A 19,686-nucleotide genomic window follows, 5' to 3' on the forward strand; every position below is an offset into this window, starting at 1 on the left:
TTGGTGTTAAGGTCTGACTCTAACCTCAGCAAAGAGACTTCTTCCAGAGTCAAAATGAAACCAAATATTCATATTAGGGGGCGCTGGGGAAAGGAACACTGCCTTCACTTCAGAAGCAGGCTGCAGGCGAGTTCCGCCAACTGGCCGGTTTGTGAGAACTAGTGAAGTCATCAGGCTGGAGCTATTTTCATATCCCGACACGGTGCTCCAAGGCAGCTGGAAGTGCTGCACAGAGGACGCTCCGAGAGCGAGCGCTTTGCAGAAGCAGAAAATTTGCCTGCTGACTGACAGCATCACCATTTCACACCGGCTGGGGCTCTGACATCTCCAGCAAGCACCAGGGCTTGTGAACAGCCCAGGCAGAAGGAGAACGGGAGCGTTTCTAGCCTTCCCAGGTTCTCTGAAGCGACGCCTCAATATCAAGGCACCAGGGCTGGCCGGCAGAGTCGGGGGCCCTGGGTCAGGAAGATGGTGCTGGTGTAAAGCTGGAGATGAAATCCTTTTCGTTTATAGAGCAGCAAGACATTTCTCTTTTTTTTATACTTCTAAGTATTTAATTTTTAAGTTTAATTGGAGGATAATTACTTTACAATATTGTGATGGTTTCTGCCATACATCAACATGAATCGCCCACAGGTATACATGTATTCCCCCTCTCCCACCTCCCTCCCCACCCGATCCCTCTGGGTTGTCCCAGAGCACTGACTTTGACTGCCCTGCTTCACGCATTGAGCTCACACTGGTCACCTGTTTTACACACGATAATGTACATGTCTCAGTGCTGTTCTGTCAAATCATTCCACCATCGCCTTCTCCCACTGAGTCCAAGTCTGTTCTTCACGGCAAGACAGATTTCTATTTTCTTTTTCCTTTTTGTTTAAACTCAGAAAGGTCAGAAATGCAAAGCCTGCCCTTTCTGCTGGCATAGTCCTGTAGGGGTTTATGAGTAAAGTAAAGGAAGTGGGATGTGAACTATGTATAATTTATTAGCATATTGAAAACAAATTGAATACCGTGCTGGACACTAAAGAACCACAGAACATCCCCAACATGGGAGAAAGTACTGTTGCATTGTATCTCTGAAACCCTTAAGAAAAAGATCTATCATTTGTAAATGATTTTTTTTTTTGGTATAACCTGAACTGTATTTAAAATTTCTGATTCTGAACTCTGGCTTATGGGCCCCCACACTGAAGATCCTTCAGAAAAGCATAAGTGAATATTTGATTTGAGAATCACCTACCGGATGCTGTTTTAACCACTTCTAAAATGGTCTAAAAGTGTATGCAGAGCTTAGGCCCTTCGGAGACTTAGAAAAAGTCCAGCGACCTCAACCAAATGGAGATAAATTTAGAGATAATGAGATACTAAGTTTGAGCATGAGAAATTCGCTCCTTTTCAGCTTCACTGATGCAAGTATTTTCAATTCAAAAAGCAAGAGGTGTCCTCTCATAAGTAGTTTCCTACAATAGGAGTGAATCAAAGCAGACACTCTTTAGCATGAGTGCACTTAGGGGTCATGGCTGCACACGCTGCCATGATTCAACCCTGTTGAGCAATGAGACGTCAGAGACAGGAAGCCGCCTTGTTTATTAGAAGTAGGGTAACCACAGTCTCAGCCAACTGAGGAAGGTTCTGCTGGCACTTTCATTCTGAATAGCACACCCTAGTGCAAGGAAAATAAAAGCCAAAGTGTTTGGTATAGGTGTTTATATACGACTAAAGAGCTCTTGTTTACTTCTTAATTTTTTATTTAATTAAAAGAGCACAATCCTTACATTTCTTATTCAGTAACAGTTAACAGTTTAGCAGGGCTCTGATATAAGTCAAGGATGAGAGGGCATGGCCTGGATTTCTGCAAATTTGAAGGTAATGAAAGCTTTGTTTAGGTGGGTGCTTTCTTCAAACTGTTCTAGAAGACATGTTTTCAGAGATTCCACCATGTTTCAACAGGAAAAAGGTCATTATTGCCTTAGGATTTCTGGGATGGTGTGGGAGGAGTTGCAGAATAATTTTCTATTATTCGATAGAATTGGGGGCGTCATTTGGAACATTCTGAATTACAGATGAAGAAACTAAGACCCCGAAGTGTTGCTTTCGTAAAATCTCACTATCTAAGAAGTATTAGTGGAAATTAGATGAATGAATCGAATTGAGAGTTACTTTATGTTCAGTATTAGACTTGCTGTTTGGGGGAAAACTAAGAAAAAGACTGAAAATGCTTGTAGTAAAGCTTTCCTGGCTTTAATTTATTCTTTCTCTGATACTTAAAGAAACTTACAGAAAATGAAATTTGGTATAGGTTTTTAAAAGCCAGGCTTGAAATCTGACTTCCCCTTTGTTGCTGGGACCCCGGGGAAGTGACTTATATTTGGGTCCTCAGTTTGCTCATTTGTAAAATAAACTTAATAAAAGAACCTACCTAAAAGGATTGTTACGACATTTTGAAAAAACAGATCTGAAATGCCTTAGTGTGGTGTCTGCTATGTAGAAAGAGCAAAGTAAACATGGCCTATTCAGATGATGACTTACAATGACTTATGTTATTTTGTTTTACAATACCTCAAGGCCCTCGTTTAAAAGATTCATCTTCATTTCCATCTGAGTACTAGTCCCCACAAGGGACCAAGGTTTACATTTACCCTCACCCATGTATATTGGAAAAATAATTTTCTTACTGCTGAACTGAAATGAATACTCCATCAGGAATAAAGTTCAATAAGTTAACACCTGTAAAGAGAGGTCAGTTGAACATTTCAAGAGGAGATCATGGGAACACCCCCAAGTTCATAATGACAGTTTTCATTCAAGGTCATTTTATATATTAAGGTCTCCTCTTTATTGCTTCTACTTCTTAGTCTTGACTGTATATGGTATGCATTTTTATATGTAATTTTTGCATATATTAATATTATTTAAATGATGATGAAGTTATGAGAAGTGTTTCTTTGTGCCTGTTTTATGGATGAGAAAGCTGAAACTTTGAGAAACTTGTTAAAAAGTGGTTGCATTAACTTTGCTTTATTTTTTGTTTTTTTCCTGTGTCTCCATCTCTCTTTTCATCTGGTTCTTTTCCTCACTGTACTTCTTGACTTCCTTCCTTTTTACCTTTCATCTTATTCTCCCTGTGTATGTTATTTTAGTCTTTCTCATTTTATTCTTCCCTTATTTTCCCTCATTCCTCATAGGTATAACAAAAATAACTTTTAAGAGTTGTTGTATCTAATGAGTTTTGAATTTCACACCCACTTTGAAAGGAGAGAATACATTATTTTTTTCTTAATAAAGCTGTTGAATTAAGTTATACTTTGTGGCCAGCTGTTTAACTCGTCTCCCTTGCATGTCCATGGCAAGCTGACAGGAAAAGTAGTTTGTTACTCAAGTTTAAGAGATGAAGGCCACTCATGGATATATATATCTTGAAAATCTTCTTTGTCACTGATAGATAATTTGGCTTGTACTAACAGAATGCTCTGGTTTTAAAAGACATTGTATAGTAGCTTCTATGTCATTTGGTTTAAATCTGTCTTCTTAGAGGGCAAAACCTGCTGTAACCTATTCTTTGAGAGTCCAGTGAGTTCAGTTGGGCCCTTTTTGAAAATAATGGGCAGAGGTCAGAGCCCCCTCCGGAGCCTGGGGCTGGGCAGGGGCTGGGGACAGTGGGCCTGCTGCCCTGCTGTGTCGCTCCATCTCGAACTGACTGTCCCATCGCCCTTGGCACCTCCCCAGTTATGCTCTCAACCCCTTGCCCTTCCTTTTTATTAGAAGCCCCTTTAGAGTTAGCTTTGTGAAGATAAGGGAAACTGAAAGACGTCCAGAAGCAAACAAAAGCTTGAAACGGAATACTAGACCATATTTAAAAAAATTCCCTTGTCAGGTTCCAACAGCTATGCCTGGCAGCCCATAGTTGACCTTAACCCTCCTTCTCTCATCCCTCAGTGGCTCCTAGTAACTTAAAAAAAAACAAAACAAAAACCAAACTTCTGAGCTCTTAAGTTATGCAGAGCAGTACAACTTTCTCTGACCCTCCTTTTCCTTATCTGAAAGTCATGAACCTTTTCTAACTCCAGGTCTTTCCCTTTCCCCTTTCTTTAAGAGGTCTCACAATGGAAGGAGGAGTAAGCGAATTTTTTTCCCACCAAGTTGAATTTCACCCTCTTTCTCTCCCAAGCAAGGCAGACATGACTTTTCAATATTTTTCCACTCTTCTTTTACAAGTAGAATTAAAGCAAAACAAATTATGGTAATCTTGGCTTTTTGGTTGAGTAGATTTTGGATGAGTTGAAGTTTACTGTAACTTTGAAATAACATTTTTCAGTTTGACTGTAGAGTCGGGTAACACAATTTTCATTTTCACAGATTACTTTTCTGAGCCTGTTTGCAGACCAGAGCATGACAAACACATGAATAAGTTTCGCTTCTTTTCCCTGCGTAGGAAACTCTTCATGTTAAATAGGATTCGTACATACTCAGAGGGATATACTGCATAATTTTACACCTAGTGCCATAGAAGTTGGATTTCTTATTCATCACACACCATATGCAGTGTTATTAATCTTTACTGTAAGTAGAATGACAAGTGAGCAATAAAAACAGGCCTTAAAAACTACCAGCAAACATACAGGGAAAAAAAAAAATCTAACAGATGCTTCAGAAAGAAGTGACAGTCAGTGAAATGTGGGTTACATGTATGTTGCGTAACTGATGTCTTGGTGTGTGCCCTCAATATGGTTCATGGATTTCACTTCAAATTCTAGCAGGGGCTCCATGCTGTTCTCCTTGTTTTCCTCCATACCCGTCTCTTCCTTCTTCCCCTGGACTTCCCACACCTCTTACATCCTATTACAGGCATCTTCTCTGGGTGGGGACTGCTTGACCTCTTCCTCTTCCTTTTTACTCTTCAGGCAGGTGTTGCGTTTGTCTGTATCCGTGGTCCCAAGCGTGTCCGTCTTCCCTGAACTGGGTTGAGAATCCCTTTTAGTGGATGGCCTCACTTAACACTTGATGCTTCCAGTCACTGAGTCCTCTGCTTTCCTTGCCCATCTGTACAACCCACTGTTGCTTGTTGGGCCCATTCCTGAGTCTTCCTGCGCCACCCTTTATCCTGGTCCTGGGCTTGGTGCGTTATAGCCCTTGCTTCCTGGCTGTCTGTTGGTGGGAACAACTGTGTTTGGGGTAGATCAGTGCTGCTGTTTCTTCTGTCATCATTGCTTACCCATATCCTACTCTGTTAAATGCAAATCTCTCTTTGGATGTGTCTTGGCTGTTTCTTGTGCTGAGCCACAGTGCACTCTGCCTGCAAAGAAGTTAAGACCAGCCCAAAGGCTGAAAGGCCTATCATACTGCCCTGGGGAGTAGGTTAAAGAATCTTGATCGTGCCTGCAATTTGTTTGCAAACTCCAGAGATAAGCAGCATCTGTGCACATTGATACAGAAACCATACCTACTGGGGTAAACCTTGTTGCTTTCTGTGACATCTTGTAAAGAACCAGGAAAAAACAGTTTACAAGTATCCTCAGATACTTTGATGGCAAAGTAAATGCCTTGCATTGATTTGTTATTGTGGTCCATTAACACAAGCACCATGTATATTTTCTTCTTCTAATAAATTGCTTTGTAGCCAGTGTTTTGCTTTTTTAAGTGACTAAAATGGATTTGAGAAGCAGTCTTAAATTTCCAACTTACTTGATGACTTGATGTTAAGACTACAAGGCATTTTGGGGAGAAAGTAAAGGGCAGATTTTGACTTCCTAAAACTTCCAGTTAACTTTCCTTTGATTGTTTTTCTTGAGACAATTTTTGTCATGTTTTTTAAATATACAGTAAAGTCGTCAGTGATGTCAAGGTTTCCTGGGACATGAAGAGTTTCAGTCACTCTTATCCATCCCAGTAGATGCTCTTGAACAAAAAATTTAACTTCTCTTTCCCTGCCCATAAGATGTTAATTATTACAATTATTCCGCACTTTGTTCATAGCAATGTCATGATGCTTTGGAATAGATGTCATGCGTAAATATGAAGTACAGTGTAACAATGGGATTTTTATCTTCTTTAACATCAAATCTTTGCTCATTAATTTTTAATTAGGATAGCTGTGCTTTGAAGATGTTTAAGTTTGTGAGTCAGTCTTCTTAGTAAGATCATAGGGGTATTCCTTTTGCTTTTGTTTTTTTAGTTTTACAATTTTTATATAATTTTGGCAGATAGTTGGTTTACAGTGTTGTTTCAGTGGTACAGCAGACTAAGTCAGTTACACATATGCATAGATCCATTCTTTTTCGGATTCTTTTCCCATATAGGTTATTACAGAGTACAGAGTCCAGTGTCCTGTGCTGGACAGTAGGTCCTCGTGTACTCCTTTTGTTTTCACTTTGGGAAATGAGACATGAGCAGTTCTGTCAAGAATGGAAATTAACTCGGGGTTTTTCATTTTCTGGAGAGTCTAATGTAGTCAGGAAAGTATGTACTATGTTCAGAACACCAAAAAATGTGCATGAACAGGGAGGCTGCAGTACCACTGCGAGAATGGCCCTGGGCTCTGACCTTGAAGCTGTCTCTCGTTAGCAGTGTGCTCCTGGGTACCTCCTGAGATGTTTTCTCATTTGTAAAATGAGTCATCTGAACCTGTCAATCCCAGATTTTGCTTGTGTTCTGTCCTCTTCCCCGCCCTTCATTGCTTGTGCCTTCTATCCCTGGGAGGTTTTGGACTTGGACCCTGCAAGGGAGCTGATGCAGACCTCACTCAGCTCCTTCTCTGTGGCGCTGAAGTTGCTGATGAGAAAACACCAGCTCCTAACAACAGGGCCCTGAACTCTTTTTTTTTTATGTCCTGTATCGTGCATCAGTTATTTCTGGCTAGAGCATCTAGGAGTCTAAGTGATCACTCTGAGTTAGTTACTTTGACTTTCTTTTGTGAATCATCCCTGCTGTTTTGCCTGACTTGGTGGTTGTTAGTCTTTGAAGTTAGAGCTGGACTTTCTTGTGTTTTGCTTTTAACCCCTTTGGGTCCAAGAATTTTGATGCTGTGAGTTGTCTGAAATACCTGTTGGAGACAGGAGCAGTTTCAAATTTAATATACCTTAATCCTAGCTTATGGGCTTCCCTGGTGGCTCAGTGGTATAAAGAATCTGCCTGCCAGTGTAGGAGACACAGGTTCCATTCCTGGGTCTGGAAGATCCCCTGGAGGGGAGGGCATGGCAACCCACTCCAGTATTCTTGCCTGGGGACAGAGGAGCCTGGTGGGCTACAGTCCATGGGGTCACGAAGGCTTGGACACGACCAAACAACAACAATCCTATCTTACTGATGGTACACAGAAAAATTTACTGGGATTGGAATTTTGTACAAAAAATTGTAACTTAAATTACTTTTCTTATAACTAGTAAAGAAGGCTTTAAATGCCCATAACAATATTCTGTAGTCACTTGTCCCACAAAATGAGTTTGTCTCTGGTTTTTCAATGAATGAGTCTCTAGTCGCTTTACCCTTCTTTCTGACGTTTCCTTCAGACATGCCAAAAGTTTTTCTGATTTTCCTCCACCTCCCTTTCCTTCTCATCCATCTACTCCTATACTTTTCAGCAGTGTTTTTAGCACATTTTCTCATCCAGAGAGGTCAATGCAGTAGTTTAAAATTTCAAGCATTGATTTTACACTTAACATCTGCTGTGTGTGAAGCCCGGTGCCCAGGTAAGGAAGTGCTGCTGTTTGCGAAGCATCTGTCTGGCTTCAGGAAGCATTGGGGGCAGTGTGTTGGTGGCAAAGAGCTCTAGCCTGTCACTGCTTGTCTCTGCATCCTGCCTCTTGGCTTATTGAGCGTGTGACTTTGGCCAGTCTTTACCTTCTCTCTACGCTGATTCCTTTTCTGTGAAAAAGGGATGTTAAGCCTGCCTCCTAGGGTTGCTGGATGTTAAATGAATTAATACATTCAAAAGACTTAGTATGATCCCTGACATCATAGTCCTTATTGTTTATTATTATATTACTGTCATTCATTGGTAGTGGTAGTGGTACTGTTGATAGTGGTAGGTGGTATTTCTTGCCATCATGCTTCTTACAGTTTTATGTAAAGTTGAGAGTTCTATTATATGGAATATGTATTAAGTATAAATTATGTTTGGAGTACAGTTTTTCACCACAAATGGCAAGTAAAATTTTTTTTCTCTAGAAATGTTACATTTAATAAAATTCAGTTAGATACTGTATTAACCTACTTTGATACATAGTCCATCTTTAATTATTTTAGATGTTTCAATTTATGATAACAATTATCTGAAGGGTCGACTCATTGGAAAATACCCTGAAGCTGTGAAAGATTGAAGGCAGAGGGAGAAGAGGGCGGCGGAGGATGAGATTGTTAGACAGCATCACATACGCCATGGACATGAACTTGAGCAAACTCTGGGAGATAGTGAAGGACAGGGAAGCCTGGTGTGCTGCAGTCCATGAGTGGCGAAGAGTCAGACGTGACTTAGCAACTGAACAACAGCAAAACAACATCTGAAGCTGCTTATTATAAGCATAGGCCAAGAAAATCTAGATATAGAGTTTCCTGATACAATGGCCCTTTCCTGATTAGGTGTAAGTTCAAGTGAATGCTGGTGTGGCCGTGGTGGATGGAGAGCACAGGGCATCGGAAGACTCCAAAGGTTTTAGAGGGAAAGCCAGGTGTTGATTGACAGAGATGAAGAGGAGAGGCCTAGCAGCTGAGGAGTGGAGTAGTTTGGAAGTTTCAGAAACAGAAATGAGCAGGTTATATGCAAGGGAGAGAAAGCCAGTGCCCTCCAGCTTTCCTCCTCAGCTGTGATAATGGGAGAATAGAACAGAAAAGGAGGGATGACATTATCTAGAAGAGATTATGTTTGATTCTTCTTGATTCTTGACTCATGGCTGTGAGTGGCCTGATCATGTCCAAGGGACATTGCCTTTTATTTTTTTATTTTTATTTAAAAATTTTTTTTATTTTTTCCATTTATTTTTATTAGTTGGAGGCTAATTACTTTACATCATTGCAGTGGTTTTTGTCATACATTGAAATGAATTAGCCATGGATTTACATGTATTCTCCATCCCGGTCCCCCCTCCCACCTCCCTTTCCACCTGATCCCTCTGGGTCTTCCCAGTGCACCAGGCCCGAGCACTTGTCTCATGCACCCAACCTGGGCTGGTGATCTGTTTCACCCTAGATAATATACATGTTTCAAGGGACATTGCCTTTAAAATGGAGGGAACTGAAATAGAAACTTGCTTCAGGGAAAAAATTCTCCCATTTGAATTGTGTGTGCTGTGATTCAGGCTAAGACAATGGGGTGTGACGTTGGGTGGGTAAGGTAGCCTGCTTCCTGGGGTATTAACCTGATTCTCAGTGTTGATAAATGGACCAATTGTGATTTCCTTTCCAAGGAGTATCAGAAAGCTTCTTTTCAGTAGAATTAGCCTTCTCAAGAGTGGGATTAGTAGAAAATGTACCAAAAAAAAAGAGAAGAAACCTTTTTTATTTGATTCAAAACTAATTCTCAGGATTGTCTGCTGGGTAGCAGTGAGCTCCATGAAACTGCATGCCTGTGGCATGGTGTGAGAGACTGACAAACACACATCACATTTGTGATGCCGCATGGGGGCTACTGTAAATTTAGACTGTCTTCCAGCTTCTGGGCTTCAAAGCAACATGACATTGATGGGAAGTTTTCTAGTTTAATTCTCACAGTTATTGTAAGAAGTTACAGTATCTTCCTTTTTTATGCATAAAGAAAATGAGGCAGAGAAGATATATAATGTAAGAAAATACATAACTTGTTTTAGACGATATACCTAGAAAGGTTTGGGAGCTAGACTTGGAGTATTTGTCTTCTGATTCCAAGTCCTTTTTTTTTTTTAAATTTGACACATCTTATATTTCTTCAGTCGTGTCCAGCTCTTTGCAACCCTATGGACTGTAGCCCACCAGGCTCCTCTGTCCATGGGATTCTCCAGGCAACAATACTGGATGGAGTCTGTTGCCATGCTCACCTCCAGGAGATCTTCTCCTCCCAAGGATCGAACCTGCCCGCGTCTCTTATATCTCTTGAATTGGCAGGTAGGTTCTTTACCACTGGCGCCACCTGGGCAGCCCACATTTCCTTCTACTTCTTCTCAGTTCTGGTCTTCGTCTTTTTCTCTTTAAGGGCGGGGTTTTGTGGTGAATGGTGATGGTGTTTTGGATCCTCCGCTGTAGATAGTTGAGTCCATCATGCTCTCCTTTCCTTTGTGGAGAGGAAGGCTCCTCTCCTGCTTCATTCTCTTTGCTTCCTAGTTCCTCTGGCATGCTCTTGCGCTCCTCTTCCCTTGGTCATGCCCTGCTCCTCCCACCAGCCAAGCACGCATTCTGATCTGGAGTGTGTGTGCAGGGGTTCTGGCAGAGTTGTCAGTGGTGTGTGTGCGCGCATGTGTGTGTGTTGTAATGTTCATAACTGGTTCTATGCTATAAAACTCATTTTTCTTTCTTACAGTGCTCACCCAACACTGTATTTTTAAGTTATATCCAGTTGGCTATCCATTTTCAGTTTGGCACAGTATTTCATGACATTCTCTTGCTGTTTTACTTTTCCATTCCCTAATGTAAGCCTCAGTGGCTTCAGCTCCCAGCAGTACACTGTCGCCTTAAACAGTTCAAAACAGGTGTCCTTATGATGAATGATCAGATGGTGCTTAGACAAACTTAATTTCACTAATTATCACCATATTTTTATTTTTTCTATACTGACTACTAGTTTAAACATCCACCAGCTGTGTGTAAAATTTTCTTTTTTCCCAAATCACTGCAAAGACTTAATACTGTTCTCCTTTCTAATTTTACACCATTCTGATAGATATAAAGGAATAGATTACTTTGATATGTATTCCCTTGATTTCTAGTCAGTATTACCCTTTCTCCTCTTCTCCCTCCCTTATTATAGTATCCTTTACCTTTATGGATATTCAGTTGAGTTCAGCCGCTTGCTCAGTTGTGTCCGATTCTGTGCGACCCCATGGATTGCAGCACGACAGGCTTCCCTGTCCATCACCAACTCCCGAAGCTTGCTCAAACTCATGCCCATTGAGTTGGTGATGCCATCCAACCATCTCATCCCCTGTCATCCCCTTCTCCTCTTGCCTTCAGTCTTTCCCAGCATCAGGGTCTTTTCCAATGAGTCAGTTCTTCGAATCAGGTGGCCAAAGAATTGGAGTTTCAGCTTCGGCATCAGTCCTTTCAGTGAATATTCAGGACTGATTTCCTTTAGGATTGACTGGTTTGATCTCCTTGCAGTCCAAGGGACTCTGAAGAGTCTTTTCCAACACCAAAGTTCAAAAGCATCAATTGTTCGGTGCTCAGCTTTCCTTATAGTCCAACTCTCACATCCGTACATGACTACTGGAAAAGCCATAGCTTTGACTAGATGGACCTTTGTTGGCAAAATAATGTCTCTGCTTTTTAGCATGCTATGTTCGTCATAGCTTTTCTTCCAGTGTGCAAGCATCTTTTTAATTGCATGGCTGCAGTCACCACCTGCAGTGATTTTGGAGCCCAAGAAAATAAAGTCTCTCACTGTTTCCATTGTTTGCCCATCTATTTTCCATGAAGTGATGGGACCGGATGACATGATCTTAGTTTTCTGAATGTTGAGTTTTAAGCCAACCTTTTCACTCTCCTCTTTCACTTTCATCAAGAGGCTGTTTAGTCCTACTTCACTGTCTGCCATAAGGGTGGTGTCATCTGCGTATCTGAGATTATTGATATTTCTCGCGGCAATCTTGATTCCAATTTGTGCTTCATCCAGCCTGGCATTTCACATGATATACTCTGTATATAAGTTAAATAAGCAGGGTGACAATATACAGCCTTGATGTACTCCTTTCCTGATTTGGAACCAGTCTGTTGTTCCATGTCCAGTTCTAACTGTTGCTTCTTGACCTGCATACAGATCTCTCAGGAGGCAGGTCAGGTGGGCCCGTAGTCCCATCTCTTTAAGAATTTTTCACAGTTTGTTGTAATCCATGCAGTCAAAGGCTTTATTGTGGTCAGTAAAGCAGAAGTGGATGTTTTTCTGAAACTGTCTTGCTTTTTTGATGATCTGGTGGATTTTGGCAATTTGATCTCTGGTTTCTCTGCCTTTTCTAAATCCAGCTTGAACATCTGGAAATTCATGGTTCATGTACTATTGAAACCTGGCTTGGAGAATTTTGAGCATTGCTTTGCTAGTGTGTGAGATGAGTGCAATTGTGCAGTAGTTTGAATATTCTTTGGCATTGCCTTTCTTTGGGATTAGAGTAAAAACTGACCTTTTCCAGTCCTCTGGCCACTGCTGAGTTTTCCAAATTTGCTGGCATCTTGAGTGCAGCACTTTCACAGCATCTTCTTTTAGGATTTGAAATTACTCAATTGGAATTCCATCACCTCCACTAGCTTTGTTCATAGTGATGCTTTCTGAGGCCCACTTGAGTTCGCATTCCAGGATGTCTGGCTCTAGGTGAGTGATCATACCATCGTGGTTATCTGGGTCATGAATATATTTTTTTTTGTGTAGTTCTTCTGTGTATCTTGCCACCACTTCTTATTTTCTTCTACTTCTGATATTGAGACCCTCATTAACTCTTACTTGTACTGTTTAAATTTTCTAACTGGAGTCTCTGCCTCTCATTCCCCCGGGCCCCTTGCTCAGTGCTGTCAGATTCATCCTCCTCAACTTGTCACCTGGATCCTCTGCCCCAGATCTCTTAAAGGCTTTGCATCCTCTGTATATGAAGTCAGGTCCTCTGGTGAGAACTACTTGCCCCCATCCAGCTCCACCACTGCAATATGGTTGGTTCACAGTGTATATTTAGTCTTGGCTTCTACACATCCTTATAGCCCTAGACATGTATAATGTCTCTTCACTGTGCATAACTCCACCTGGTGTGCCCTCCTAATTCTGTCAGAAATCCTTACTTTGTTCTTTCGTTTTTATCAAAACTTGATTTGCACGTAGTTTAAACAGATTGACGACCACAGCCGGTTAAAATACAGCGGCAAGTCTTTTCTTGTTTTCTTCGTCTTTTTTTTCCATCCTCTGAGGAAATACTCTCAACTGTCTAACAAACTTATGGTTACCGAAGGGGAAATGTGTTGGGGGGTAAATCAAGAGCTTGGGATGAATATATACATACTACTATTACATATATGTAAGATAATCAACAAGGACCTACTGTTGTAGCACAGGGAACTCTACTCAATATTCTGTGGTGACCTATATGAGAAAAGAGTCTAAAAAAGAGTAGATACATGTATATGTGTATATGCATCACTTTGGTGTACAGCTGGAACTTAACACTGTAAACCAACTGTACTCCAATTAAAAAAAAAAAACCAAAACCTTAGTACCTCTAACTCGTACGCATTACCTAGTTTGTCTTTTTGTTTCCTTTAGTGTTTGCCCTTATCTGTGGGTTTCCCGGTGTGTGAGCAGGATTGAATCCTCTCCCACCCCATCTGTGCACCAAACCCGCAGCTTTGCTGTCTCCCCACTGTAGTCGGTTCAGGTCATGTTAAGTGTTCACATAATTACAGCTATGGAGACACTACTCAGAGGTCAGCATTCACTCTTCCTTTCTTGTAGGTTGCATTGTCAGGTTTTTTGCTGGCTGAGTTGTTTGAAAACTCTTTTCCCTCCTGCAGTCCTGAGTTGTCTCATTCTCTTCTCTGTGCCTTCCTGTGTGTCAGGGCCTTCTTCTTGGCGTCTTGGCGCCGCCCTGCCTCATGCACAGCTGTGGCCCGGGGCCCCATACCTGTCAGGCCTTTTCCTCTCTTGAGCCATCTGTCTCCTTAGCTCCTGGTCCCTCCTCCTCTGTTTAGCTCCTTTGCTTTGCATCTCTTCCTTCCTGGGAAGAGGCTTGTAGGAGAGGTACACATTTGACATCTAGCATATCTTTACTTTTGTATTTGATTGATGACGTAGTTGTGTCTGCAACACACAGGGGTTTGCACATTATTTTGCTTTGGGAGTTTGAAGGTATTCCTCCACTCCAGCTTCCGTTTGGGTGCCATTATGATTCTCAATACTTTTGTTGATGACCTTTCCTTTCCCCTCCCCTCTTGCTTCTTCTCTCTGTTTGGAATCTTGTAGAAGGCTCTTCCTGTTGTAAGAGTTCCGAATTTCTCAAGGATATGCAGTTTTTCATCAAATGTGCATGTGATCAGTTTTCATCAAATTTTGCAGGTTCTATCATTTGCAGCTGGTTCAGCCTTCTGTCCACTTTTAAATCCTTATTTTATGGAAATTCTTTTTTTCAAATACACAAATCTATTGTTATCCAAATTGATTCATTTAGTGAGTTCAGATAGCAAGCAACCAGATAGGGATATGTCAGAGGATCCAGGAATACTGTTTCCTCCAAAGCTGGCTCCTTCAAAATTTCTCATCAACTATTCAGTTCAGGGAGTTTGGGGAGCATGGGAGGGTCGTGCTTGCTTCATGCTGTCCTCATCTCTCCTTTCTGTTTCCTCTTGAGTGCCCATATTCCAGGTTGAACCTCCTGGACTTCAGTGCCACTTTTCTTCAATTCCAGTGATTATTTTGTTCCTGTTTTGTCTTTCGTTCTACTTTCTGAAAGGTCATGTCATCATCGTCTTCTCATCCTTTTATTTATTTTGTCCTACTGTCATAGTTTTAATTTCAAAAAGCATTTGTTGTTCTTACAGTAATCCTTTGTTCATGATGTCCTCTTTTTGTCTTTGAACGCATTTACAATGTCCATAATCTCTGATGGGAGCACTAAACAGCTTCCTGTAAGCTCTGTGTTAGAATGTGGGCTTCTCAGCAGAGTCACCTGGCTGGACTGTGGTTTGTTGAGCCCCTGTTGGCAGGAGGTATCTGTAGGCTTGATTCTAGGACCAGTTAGCTTTTCATAGCGGAGAAGGCAATGGCACCCCACTCCAGTACTCTTGCCTGGAAAATCCCATGGACGGAGGAGCCTGGTGGGCTGCCGTCCATGGAGTCGCACAGAGTCGGACACGACTGAGCGACTTAGCAGCAGCAGCTTCTCATAGACAGATCTTTCAGACTCCTGCCTCCAGGTATAGGCCCCGCAGCCGTGTGAAATGTGAATGGGAAGAAAACTGGCCAGCTCAGCACTCTGCTTGCCCTCACCTCTATTCTCTGTATGATTCCCCCACCCTTAGAGAGTCCCAGGACTCCAAGTAGAGACCCCACGCTTCCCTCTATCCAGAGACCAGAGCATTCCTCTCCTGGGATTGGAGAGGGCGGTCATGTGTATTCAGTGAAGTGTTGGAAGATCTAACTAATTCTCAGAGGCATTGTCAACCAGCCTCCCTGTTATAGCTTAACTTTACCCCCGTTTCTAGAGTCTCATGGAACTGACAGCCTCCGAGATTCTGGAAGGTTTTGTTGGTTAAGTGAGATTGCTTCTCAGTTTTCCTCCTAGTTGGCTGAGCTTCATTCAGCTTTCTAGGGTCTGCTAAATCATTTACCTTACCTCCATCTGCTTTTTGCCTTTCCATATATATATATGTATTTGCTATTATTGACTCATCTCACATCCTGTGCCAGAAGAAAAATCTATTACCTCTCTTTTTATTTGAATTGGAGAGAGAGTAAAAGTCAGTGTGTATGATCAATCTGCTCTTTCTTAATGCAAAAGTCATATTCTTGGTGGCTCTTTGTGTTTCCCTTTCTGTCAATCATTTATCCGTATGTTTTAGCAGATTTTCTATTGAGTTTCTTGTCTTTTTCTTTGTAGAATTTCCTTATATATTGTAGTTTTAGTTCCTTATTGAGTTTCTGTCCTTATGTTAACAAACTTGGGCCATGTGAGAAAGCTCTACTCTCAAAATTTTAATTTTCCAAAATGTGAAGTTAGATGTTAATACTGCTGGATTCTGAGGGTGTGTATTGTGTGAGATTTGCACAGCGGAAATAATGCAGTGATTTAATGCTTTAAAAGTTTCTCTCTTTGTTTTAAATTACAGTCATTGAAAGAACACCTATTATGTAGCATATGATTCGTATAAGTTGTCTTGGTTGGAAATTGTAGAAACCCAGACGGGCAGAGGCTGATTGTCCCAAAATATCTGTTCTTTCCTCCTTCTGCGACAGTAGAATTTCTACTGGAGTGTATGGCGGCCCAGAATAAAGATGACTGACATTTTCTAGCTTCTGGAGGTGACTGAGAAAGTTCTAGCCAGCGAGATGTAAGTGGCTGCTAGGAACTCACCTGTGAAGTCACCTCATCGCTTCCTCCCTTTCTGTGTGTGGCGTGCTGATGCAGTGGCAGGAGGTCTAGCTGTCATCGTAAACCCGTGAGAGGGGGTCAGGTTCTTGGAATGGCTTTCCTGGTGAGCTGGATTGCGTGTGGTCCTGTAAGAGCTGGGGGAGGAGAACTTCCATACCAGCTCTGCATTCTGAATGCTCCAGATACAGACTGCAGTTGTGTGCGTCTAAGCCACCGTCCTTTTAAATCTGCTGGTTTGCTGACACTTGCATCTAAACCTGATCTTAACTGATATAGCAACACACACTTGCTTAATCAAAAACAGGTTTAGGGCTTATTGGCTTATGGGAATGGGTTCATCCAAGAGGTGAAGCGGTCTTAAGTCCTGCTCCATGAAGCAGTTTAAATTATGTCATTAATACTCTCCTTCTCTATTCGCTTTTCAGCTTTGTTACTTTTGCTTGCTTTATTCTCAGACTGTTCAGATGTGGCAACCGTATGACTTCTGGTTGCCTCTGTCATGAAGACATTTATATTCTCAGAGAAAAAGCAAGCAGTTTTTCTGATAATTTAACAGTTGTCCCTATTGCCTGTTCCCTAAACCAGTCAAAGGGGACGAGGGGAAGGATGCTCAGTTAGACCAGGGTCACATACCCATTCCTGGGCTCCAGGCAGAGGGATATGCATTCCCAGACACAGGGACTATATGGAATTTCTCTGGAATGAAGGAGGGTCTGGTTCCGAATAGATGCTGGGAAATTAAATATATGTTTGGTTGCATTATATATAATTAGCCATCATGTTGCTGTGATTTTAAAATATATATATGTTTCTTTCTTGCTTCTTCTGTGTTTTTCAGTAGTTCTTTCCAAACAATGTAATGAATGTTAAAATGAATGATTTTATTCATTTTATTCATGAGGCAAATCAGTGACAGCTAAGAGATAAAAAATAAAATTAATAGTGCAGCAAGAATGTACAAAGTGTTCTTTGCCTGTATAGAATAGTAGATAGTAAGATGATCAGATGAAAATACCTTTGATTTAAAAAAAAACAATATAATTTTAATAGAGATCATTTCTTAGTGATGATTCAGCATTCCTTATTAGAGTGGTTAGTGTATCTTAGCAGACTGTCCCAACTATAGTCAAGAAACAACCTAATAGAACTTACTTGCAATTTGTAATCTTTGCCAGTAACTCTTCTTTTTCTCCCATGAGCCTTCTGAAGAGCCCCACCCAATGTCCCAATTGACTCCAGTTTCTTATAATCAGGTGGAAAAGCAAATCTCAAAAGAGTCCCTCAAAATGAAATGAAATATATTGTTTATTTTGGAAAACAAATGGAAAAGTATAATTTTAAAAATGCATTTTAAGAATACAGGTGTTGTAGCCTATGAACAAACTAAGTACTTCTATAAACGTTCTTTACAGAGTTATTGAGGTATGATACACAAAAAACTGCACATATTTAATGTATGTAATTTGATGAGTTTGAACATCTGTGTACACCCATTATATCATCACCATAATCAATGTAGTAAACATATCCATTGTTTCCCAAGAGTTTGTGCCTCCTTGCTTTTTTTATTTTTGTGGTTCAGTTCAGTCATTCAAGAACACTTAAAATGAGATGTACCGTCTTAACAAATTTTTAAGTGCACAGCATGATGTTGTTAGTTATATTTACTGTGTTGTAGAGCAGATCTCTAGAACTTGCTCTTCTTGTATTACTATATCTTTATATCCATTGAACAGTAACTCCCCTTCCATAAACTTAAAAAGAAAGTCTTGCATAGAGGTGAGTCAGGCATTTTTAAAGATAAACTTTATATCTATCTATCTATCTATCTATCTATCTATTTTTAAAGCTTTAGACTTATAGAAGAAAATGTGACAAGAGCACAGAGCGTTTTCCTATACCCCACACCCATTTTCCCTTGTTACAAAAACTTTGTTCCTATGGTATGTTTATTGCAATTATTGAACCAATACAGATACATTATTAGAATAAGTTAATACCTGCTTCCCATCTTTTCAGTTTTTACCCACTGTCCTTTTCCTGTTCCAGGATTTTATCCAGCACCCACACTACATTTTGGGGTCATACCTGTTTGGCCTCTTGTGGTTATGGTACGTTCCCTGTATTTGATGACCTTGACAGTTTGTGGAATACCGGATTAATGTTTTGTCGCGTGAATCTCAATTGGTGTCTGTCCATGTCCTTCTCCTGATTAGTCTGGGCTTAAAGGATTTTGAGAGGAGGGTCACAGAGCTAAAGTGCCATTGTCATGACATCGGATCAACAGTATATGTGGTCAGAATGATTTGTCACTGTTGATGCTGACCTGGGTTACCTGGCTGAGATAGGGTTGGTCAAGTTTCTCCACTGTGATGTTACCCTCTTTCTTTCTTTCCTTACTGTTACTACCCTTTGGAAGAAAGTCACTGTGTGTCTCGTATTTGAAGAGTGGGGTGTAATGGTGTCTCCTTGAGGGTGAAGTATATACAAAAATTATTTGGACTTCTTCAGCTCATGAGATTTGTCCATTGTACCTTATTATCTGTCTGTCTCTTTTTATCTAAACGTTTGTATTAGTATAGACTTTGCTGTTGTTTGTCATTTTCTCAGTAAGTTGGGTCCCTTTGTGGCCCCATGGACTGTAGCCCTCTAGGCTTCTCTCTGTTCATGGAATTTTCCAGGCAAGAACACTGGAGTGGGTTGCTATTTCCTAGACTTACGGCTGTTTATTTTATACTTTCAGTTATAATATAATACTACTTACTTTTGTTACTCAAATTGTACTAGGTTGACACTGAGCACTCTTTTCTTTGGTCCTGGTAGCCTTTGACAGACCCCCTTAACTGTGTTTTTTTGTTTTTCTCTTGTTTTTCCTCCCCGTTCCCTTTGTCTTCTCCTTCCCCTCCTCTTCCTTTCTCTTCTCTACTTTCTGCCTCTACAAGATGTTAGTTACATGCTCATCTTGTGTAGGACTGCCTCAGTCCTACAAGCAGCCATTTCTCTCCAAGACCTGGTTTCTTTTATTAGAGAATGGTATTAGAAACCAAGAACTGGGTACATGGTGTGCTTATTATCTCATTTATAGGTGTAGAAGTGGAGATCCCAAATAAAAATGGTGGTAATGGAAGAGGGTAGAAATAATTGTGGTCAGATTGTGGACTAAGAGGCCTGTGTCTGGGTGGTTTCTCTTCCATTCCTCCACATTTTGGGAAGGTTTTTCTCTCTCATATGTTTTGTGAGGTGGTTTATTTTCCTGGGATTTTTCATGAGTCATGTATCTAAGGGCAAAGTATAAGAGAATTTTTATTAATGTTCTGACTGGCGGAGTTATTGATTGATTGATCACATCATTTTTTCTTTTTTTTGCAGTTTGCCAAAAAGGCATACAATGAAATATGATCTGCTAAAGACTATTGTATATTATTTCTGACTATAAGAATAGATG

General features: G+C 40.8%; 1 protein-coding gene across 8 annotated transcripts in view; it reads left to right on the top strand.

Moving 5' to 3' along the window:
- Window positions 1-19,686, top strand: part of KLF12 (KLF transcription factor 12) — a 708,032-nt gene that overhangs the window by 275,707 nt on the left and 412,639 nt on the right. Inside the window, exon 1 of one of the 8 annotated variants that reach the window (XM_070471575.1) lies at window positions 1,666-1,869. The exons of the other annotated variants lie outside the window; for them this stretch is intronic. The gene's annotated coding sequence lies outside the window, so the exon portion shown is untranslated. Of the gene's footprint in view, window positions 1-1,665; window positions 1,870-19,686 lie in introns of those variants that run through there. 8 annotated transcript variants of the gene reach the window in all.

This window comes from Odocoileus virginianus, chromosome 8 (genome assembly GCF_023699985.2).
Source record: "Odocoileus virginianus isolate 20LAN1187 ecotype Illinois chromosome 8, Ovbor_1.2, whole genome shotgun sequence".
Lineage (NCBI taxonomy): Eukaryota > Metazoa > Chordata > Mammalia > Artiodactyla > Cervidae > Odocoileus > Odocoileus virginianus.